An 8,882-nucleotide genomic window follows, 5' to 3' on the forward strand; every position below is an offset into this window, starting at 1 on the left:
AGTATAGTATACCAAATTTAATATAGATGCTAGTGAATCTCATTTTATGGGACTCAAATTTTTAATTTTGTATTTCATAAATTTGCCTTTTAAAGATAAAATTTCTCCCAACACTTTTTTTTTTGGTAAAATTTGCATAATATTCACCATCTTAATCACTTTAATATGTACAATTCTGAAACAGTTAGTGCAGACACAATATTATGTGACCATCACCACTAAATAGGTCCAGAACATTTTCATCACCCACAAAGGAGACTAAATATCCATTAAACTTGTGTTTTTGGTCTTTATGGATTGACCTTTTATACGTATTTCACATTACATTACATCTGTGTGACCTTTTTTTATTTTTAACTTTCTTTTCACTTAGCATAATATTTTCAACGTTCATCCATACTGTATCAGGGATCAGTATTTCATTTCTTTTCATGGCTGAATAGCATTCCATTGTATGGATGTACCACATTCTGTTTATCTGTTCCTCAGGTGATGAACCTTTAGGTTGTTTCTACTTTGTGGCTATTGTAAAAAGTACCGTTATAAGCATTTGTGTGCGTATTTTTATCTGAACAGCTGTTGTGATCTGAACAGCTGTTATTTTTGGTGGCAACTTGACTAAGTTAAAAGATATCCAGATAGCTGGTAAAGCACTATTTCTCATTATGTTATGGGGTGTTTCTGGAAGAGATTGGCATTTGAATCAATGGACTGAAAAGGAAGATCCACCCTCATCAATGGAAATGGGAGTCATTTAATCTATTGAGGGCGTGTATAGAACAAAAAAAGAAGAAGAAAGACGAATTTGCTCTTTCTTCTGGAGCTTGGGCACTCATTTTCTGTCTCAGACACTAGAACTCCAATTCTTGGACCTTCTAGACAAAAACCATTGGCTTCCCTGGTTCTCAGGGATGAATACCATTAGTCCAGAGACAAATACCATTGGTTCTCAGGCCCCTAATCATATTGAATAACAACATTCACCTTCCTGGTTCTTCAGCTTGAAGACATCATAATATGAGACATCTTAGCCTATATAATCATATGAACCAATTACCTTAATAAATTATTTTTTATATAACTAGCTATATATCCTGTTGGTTCTGTTTCTCTTCAGAATTCTGGCAAATACATCAGTTTTTAATTCTTTGGGTTATATACCCAGGAGTGGAAATGCTGGGTCATATATTAATTTTATGTTTAACTTCTTATGGAACCATGGGACTATTTTCTACAGCACCTGTACCATTTTACATTCTCACCAGCAGTGCATTAGGGTTCAAATTTCTCCATGTCCTTGCCAGCCCTTGTTATTTTCCATGTTAAAAACAATATAAATATGCCATAATATTATATGACATGTCCCAAAATATGTTTCATGTGCACTTGAGAACAATGTTTATCCTGCTGTTCTTGTGTGGAATATTGTTCAGTCTTCTATTTCCATATTGATCCCTGTCTAGTTTTTTCTAGTTATAATTGAAAGTACAACATTGAGTCATCCAACTATTATTACTGAACAACCTATTTCTCTCTTCAATTCTTTCAGTTTTGGCTGCATATGATTTAGGACTCTGTTGTTACATGCATATATGTTTACAATTGTTAAGTCTTTTATATATATTACCTCTTTCACCAACATAAAATGTCCTTCTTTACTTTTTGTAAACATGTTTATTTTTTCTGTTAATCTTATTAAGAATGCCTTTTTTAATTGAGGTAAAAAACATATACAATTCGCTGTCTTAGCCATTTTAAGTGTGCAATTCAATAGTGTTAACTAGATACAAACTGTTGCACAACAGAGCTGTATAATTTTTTATCTTTCAAAACTGAAACTCTGTGATCATTGAACAACTCCCCACTTCCTCTCTTCTTTCCCTGGAAATAACTGTTCCACTTTCTGATTCTAGGAGTTTGACTACTTTAAAAGTAAACTCATGTAGTTAGAATCAAACAGTATTTCTCTTTTTTGTGACAGGCTTATTTCACTTTGCATAATGTCCTTGAGGTTTATCCATGTTGTAGCATATGACAGAGTTCATTACTTTTAAAGCTGGATAGTATTCTGTTACTTTTAAAGCTGGATAGTATTCCATTGTATGTAAATATCACATTTTTTCATTCATCCTTTGATTGACATTTAGGTTGCTTTCAGTTTATGGCTTTTATGAATAATGCTGCAGTGAACATTTGTATACAAATCATCCCTCAAGCTGTTTTTATTGATTCTTTTGGATATATACACAGAAATGGAATTGCAGGATTATATAATAACTTTATTTTGATTTTTTGAGGAATATCCATGCTGTTATCCATAATGGCTGTGTCATTTTACATTCTCACCAACAGTGCACAAAGTTTCCAGTTTCTCCATATCCTCACCATAACTTACTTTTTTAAATAAAAAGATATGTGGGATCATATCTCATTATGGTTTCAACTTGCATTTTCCTGATGATTAGTGATGTTGAACATCTTTCCATAAGGTTAATGGTCACTTATATATTTTCTCTGGGGAAATGACAATTCAAGTCATTTGACAATTTTTTTAGTTATTTGACTTTTGTTATTGTTGTGGACTTGTAGGAGTTCCTTACGCATTAACCCTTTATTAGGTATTTGGTTTGGAAATATTTTCTCCCATTCCTTAGGTTACCTTTTAGCCCTTTGATTATTACATTTGCTATAAAAGAGTTTTTAAGCTTGATGTAGTCCCACTTGCTTATTTTTGCCTTTGTTGCCTATGTTTTTGGTGTCATATCCAAGACATCATTGCAAAATGCAATGTCATGAAGCTTTTCTTCTATGTTTTCTCCTAGGAGAAATGTTAAGACATGAGACTCTATCTTTAATCTGATACTAAAGATGTATCAGATTTGAGATATCTTTTTGATATATTTGAGATAACTTTTGTATTAATATATGGTGTAAGGTAAAGGTTCAACTTTATTCTTTTACATGTGGGTTTGCAAAACACCGTAGTGTTTCGATTACTATCACTTTATGATACGTTTTGAAATCAGGGAGTATGAGCCCTCCAACTTTGTTTTTATTAAAATTGTTTTAGCTATTGGAGGCCCTTTGAGATCTCGGGAATTTTAGAATTTTTTCTCCATTTCTCTAAAATATGCTGTTGGGATTTTGATAGAGATTGCATTGAATCTGCAGATGGCTTTGGGTACCACGAATATTTTAGCAATATTAAGCCTTGCACTCCATGAACATGAAATGTCTTATAGCTTTATTCTCTTCTTATTTATTTCAGCAATATTTTTTAGCTTTTAGTGTGCAAGTCTTTTGATTTTTTGGTTAAGTTTATACCTAAGTAATTTATTATTTTTGATGCTATTGAAAATTGAATTGTTTTCTTAATTTTCTTTTCAGATTATTATTTTGTAGTCTACAGAAATGCAACTGATTTTTTGTCTATTGATTTTGTATCCTGCAGCTTTGCTGAAATTATTAGTTCTAACAATATTTTTGTTGAGTCTTTAGTGTTTTCTATATATGAGATTATATCTGTAAACAAAGATAATTTTACTTCTCCCTTTTAGATGCAGGTCTTTTTTTCCCCCTTGCTTAATTGCTGAGGCTAGGACTTTCAGTTCTGAGTTTAACAGAACACAGGTGAGAGTGAATATTCTTGCTGTATTCCTGATCTTAGAGAAAAAGCTTTCACTTTTCACCATTGAGTGTGATGTTAGCTATGCATTTTTCATATATGGTCTTTATTATGTTAAGGTAATTTACTTCTCATCCTAGTTGGTTGAGTGTTTTTTCTCTTTTAATGTGGTAAAATATACACAACATAAAATGTATTCTTTTAACCATTTTTAAGTACAGTTCAAGAATATTAAGTACATTCATATTGTTGTGCCTTCATTATCAAACAGTTATGTCCAGATCTCATTTCATTTTGCAAAACTGAAACTCTATATCCCGTCAAAAATTACTTCTCATTACTCCCTTCCAATGGCCCTTGGCAACTACCATTCTACTTTCTTCTTTTATGATTTTAACTACACTGAGTACTACATACAACTAGAATCATGCAGTATTTTTTTGTGTGCGTGTGTGAGTGGCTTATTTTGCTTAACCTAGTGTCTTCAAGATTTATCATGTTGTAGCATATGTCAAAATTTTCTTTTTTTCTGTGGCTGTCTATAAAAGCTAAACTTAATTCTGTCATTTTAAAGTGTGTTTCCTATAAGACTTATAGCTTTCTTGTCTGAATTTCCTGCAATACTCTTTTCCTTTGTTTTTATTTAATTTTTTTTTTTTGTAGTGAAACAGCCAAATTTCTTTTTCATTTTCTTTTGTGTATATTCTGTAGCTATCTTTTGTGTGGTTAACATAGGAATTAGATTTAAAATTCTAAAGCTAAAACACACTAATTTGGATTTATACCTGCTTAACTTCAATATATACAGAATATTTGCCCCTTTACGTCCCTTTCACTACTTCTTACAGTCGCTGATGTCACAAAATTATATTGTGTGTCCAAAACATAAACCAACGATTTTTAAAATGCATTAGTCTCTTAAATTATGTACAAAATAAAATGTGGAGTTATAAATCAAAGTTACAATAATACTGCTTTTAAGAATAATTGTTTTTCTAAAAAATGCATTCATCTCTTTAATTATGTAGAAAATATAAAGTAGATTTACAAACCCATATTGCAATAATACTAGCTTTTATAATTTCTCATATATTTACTTTTACTGAGACCTTTGTTTCTTGATATCGCTTCAAGTATTCTCTAGTGTCTTTTAATTTCAACTTGCAGGAACCCTTTCAGCACTGAATGTAACTTTGGTTCTTCTTTTTTCCTTCCCAAGGTCGAAGTCATGTATTAGAAGTTTTCACCCAATTTTGCTGAGCTATGTCAGCTTGCAGGAGGGACAATTGTGAGTAAAATAAAATAGCTTTTCTTACTTGTTAATTTAATGTGGCTATTGTTTGCTTTGTGCTTGTCTGGATATATTAGTCAGGGTTCTCTAAAGGGACAGAACTAATAAGGTAGATGAATATATGAAGAGGAGTTTATTAGGAGAATTGACTCACAGAATTACAAGGTGAACTCCCACAATAGGCAATCTGCAAGCTGAGGAGCCAGGAAGCCAGTCTGAGTTCCAAAGCCTCAAAAACAGGGAAGCCGATAGTACAGCCTTCAGTTTCTGGCCAAAGGCCTGAAAGCCCCTGGCAAATCACTGGTGTAAGTCCAAGAGTTCACAAGCTGAATAACTCAGAGTCTGATGTTCGAGGTCAGGAAGCATCCAGCACGGAAGAAAAGGAAGCCAGAAGACAGCCAGTATAGCCCTTCCACATTCTTCTGTCTGCTTTTCATTCCAGCCATGCTGGCAGCTGATTAGATTGTGCCCACCCAGATTGAGGGTGGGTCTGCCTCTCCTAGTCCACTGACTGAAATGTTAGTCTCTTTTGGCAACACCCTCACAGACACACTCGGGAACATTACTTTGCATTCTTTGAATTCTTCAATCCAATCAGGTTGACGCTCAGTATTACATTACAGTTGCATTACACGGGGGTACTGCAACTTCTTAATTGGTTTCTGGAATTCTCATGAAGGCTTTTGGGTTGCATATTGTTTTTAAGTCATTGTCTCTGTGGGGGACACCAAAATCTGTGGCTTTCCATTCTGCCATCTTGCATGAAACAGAGGATGCCTTTTATATGACTTACTTTGCTTTCTGCTGTCCAATTTCTTTCTTTGCCTTTCAATAATTTGATTGTAATGTGTTGCAGTGTGGATCCTTTTGAGTTTATTTTAGAGTTAGTGGGCCTATTTATATGTGTAGATGTATGTCTTCCATCAAATTCAGGGAGTTTTAGGTCATTATTTATTCAAATGTTATTTTTGTCTTTTTCTTTCTCTCCTCCTCTCTGGGATTGCTATTATAAATTTGTTGGTATTTGTCATTATTCGTTGGACTATTTGTATGTGTAGACATATGTCTTCCATCAAATTTGGGAATTTTTAGGTTATTATTTCTTCAAATGTTCTTTTTGTCTTTTCCCATCTCTCCTTCTCTGGGACTGCTATTATAAATACGTTGGTACACTTGATGGTGTCCCACAAGTTTCGTAGACTTTTATTTTTCTTCATTCTTCTTTTCTTTTTACTCTTCAAGGCAGATAATCTCAATTGGCCTATCATCAAGTTCTCTGATTTTTTTTCTTATTACTGTTCAAATTTGTTGTTGATATCTATTAGTGATTTTTTTCACATCAGTTATTATACATTTCTGCTCCAGAATTTTTGTTTCCTTTTTATAATTTCTATCTCTATTGCTTTTCTTCATTTGCTAAGATATCATTCTTCTTATTTAGTTCTTTGTTCATGGTTTCATTTAGCTCTCTAGGCTTATTTTAGAAAATTAATTTAATGGTTTCCAATATCGGAGTTTTCTCTGAGACAATTTGTATTTATTTCCTTTTTTCCTGTGAATAAGTCACATATTTTTATTTAATTACATGTCTCATATATTTCTTAAAGTAGACATTTTGAATATTCTTATGTAATAAATCTTGAAAGAAGATTCTCCCCACCCTCAGGGTTTACTGTTGCTGCTTATTATGGTTTATTGTTTAATAACTTTTCTAAATTACCTTTGAGAAGACTGCATTCTTTGTGAGTGGCCACAAAGTCTCTCTTTCTTAGAGTAATGGCTCAGCTAGTGATTTGACAGAAATGCCCTTACATTCTTGGAGTTTTTTTTTTTTTTCCTTAATCTCTCCCTGTCATTTCAGATTTTCTCCATGTTGGGACACTCCTTCAATGCTTAACCAGAATGTTTACAACTCTAACTTAGCCATCACTTCCTGTTTGCATGTAGTCTAATTGTCAGCCAGTGGTAAAAATTTGTGGTCTCAGTAGGTCTTTAATGACCTTGCACTGTGTGTGCACATGGATTTTTAGATTCCCTGGTACATGTGGGAGATTTTTTTTTTTTTTTTTTTTTTTGAGGTGGAGTCACGCATTGTCACCCAGGCTGGAGTGCAATGGTGTAAGCTTGACTCACTGCAACCTCCACCTCCTGGGTTCATATGATTCTCCTGCTCAGCCTCCCAAGTAACTGGGATTACAGGCACACACCTGGCTAATTTTTTGTATTTTTAGTAGAGATGGGATTTCACTATGTTGGCCAGACTGGTCTTGAACTCCTGAAATCGTGATCTGCCCACCTTGGCATCCCAAAGTGCCAGGTTTTTAGGCGTGAGCCACTGCACCTGGCCTATATGGGAGCTTTTCAAAACCATTATTCGGCCCTTATTCCTCCATGTGTTTCCTTTCCCACACTTTTCCTTCCCAGGCTATTCATTTTGTATACTACTTGTGCCAATGGTTATTGTCTGTCACAGGCAGCTGCACCTTGTTTGTTTCTTCTTATGCCTTTGACAAATGTCACCTGAGAAGCCTGTTCATCCCTGAAAAATTCCAAAGTAGGCAAAACAAAAGCAAGCTCTTGAGCTTAGTTTTCAGGGAGCCACCAGGCATATCAAAACACACTATTTCAACACTTTGAGGTTAAGGTCCTGTATTGTTTCCTTCACTACCAACAAGTTTTATGAGAAATTTGACAGCTATGTTTACAGCCATTGATGTGCTGGGGAATGATTTGATTCCAGAATTTTTTTTTTTTTGAGACGGAGTCTCGCTCTGTCACCCAGGCTGGAGTGCAGTGGCCGGATCTTGGCTCACTGCAAGCTCCGCCTCCCGGGTTTACGCCATTCTCCTGCCTCAGCCTCCCTCAGCCTCCCCAGTAGCTGGGACTACAGGCGCCCACCACCTTGCCCGGCTAGTTTTTTTATATTATTTTAGTAGAGAGGCGGTTTCACCGGGTTAGCCAGGATGGTCTCGATCTCCTGACCTCGTGATCCGCCGTCTCGGCCTCCCAAAGTGCTGGGATTACAGGCTTGAGCCACCGCGCCCGGCCGATTCCAGAGTTTTGAAAAAGGTTATTCAGGCAGGTGTTTTTGTTTGTTTGTTTGTTTGTTTTTAACCAGTAATAGTTGTTTTAGTGGAGGGATAGAGTTTTGGAGTTCCCTACTCTGCCATTTTAAGTAACATCATATTGTACCACCATCATTTTATTTTCTGATAATTTTTATAACTATTATAATTTTATAAATTAATAAACTTATAATTTAAAAACCTCACATTTAAATAAAAATCATTGAAATAGACAAACATTTTTCTAGATTGCTTTGAAAATAATTCTGTAAATTATCTCTGGACTCTTGAAAAAATTTGTATTTATAAATATTCAAATTTTTTCATTTGTCATGTGAACTAAATTCTCTATAGGTTTACTATTAGTTTTGTTTGTTAGTTTGGCGATGGTGGATCCTGTTGATTTTTGAAAGACTGAAAAAATTTATAAAATGTTTTATTACATTTTTGTTGTTTGTAATGTTTCCATGTATTTTTAAAATATACATTTTCTATATTTTGAAGTAATTTTATCAGACAGGCAAAAGTTAATGATTTTCATATAATTACATTTTAATTGTGACTAGAAATTTTTTTAATTATTAAATTTATTCCTCTATCTTACTTAATGTGTTTTTTCTTTAAATTCTACTTTGTATGATATCAATTTTGTCTGAGCACTTTATTTTTATTGTTTGCATTTGACTAATATATTTTAGCCCATCCTTTATATTTTATCATTCTAGGGTCACTTTATTTGAAATGTAGTGCTGATTTTTAAAAATGATATTTTAAATCAAATTAATATTTTTTTGCCTTTATGTAGACTAGGGGCTTGAAGCATTTGCATTCAGTTTTACAATTTATATTTTCTCTGGTATTGTAGAATAGTGTTTCTTTTTTTTTTTTCTACACATCAGGA

This window comes from Chlorocebus sabaeus, chromosome 11, assembly GCF_047675955.1.
Source record: "Chlorocebus sabaeus isolate Y175 chromosome 11, mChlSab1.0.hap1, whole genome shotgun sequence".
NCBI classification, from domain to species: Eukaryota; Metazoa; Chordata; class Mammalia; order Primates; family Cercopithecidae; genus Chlorocebus; species Chlorocebus sabaeus.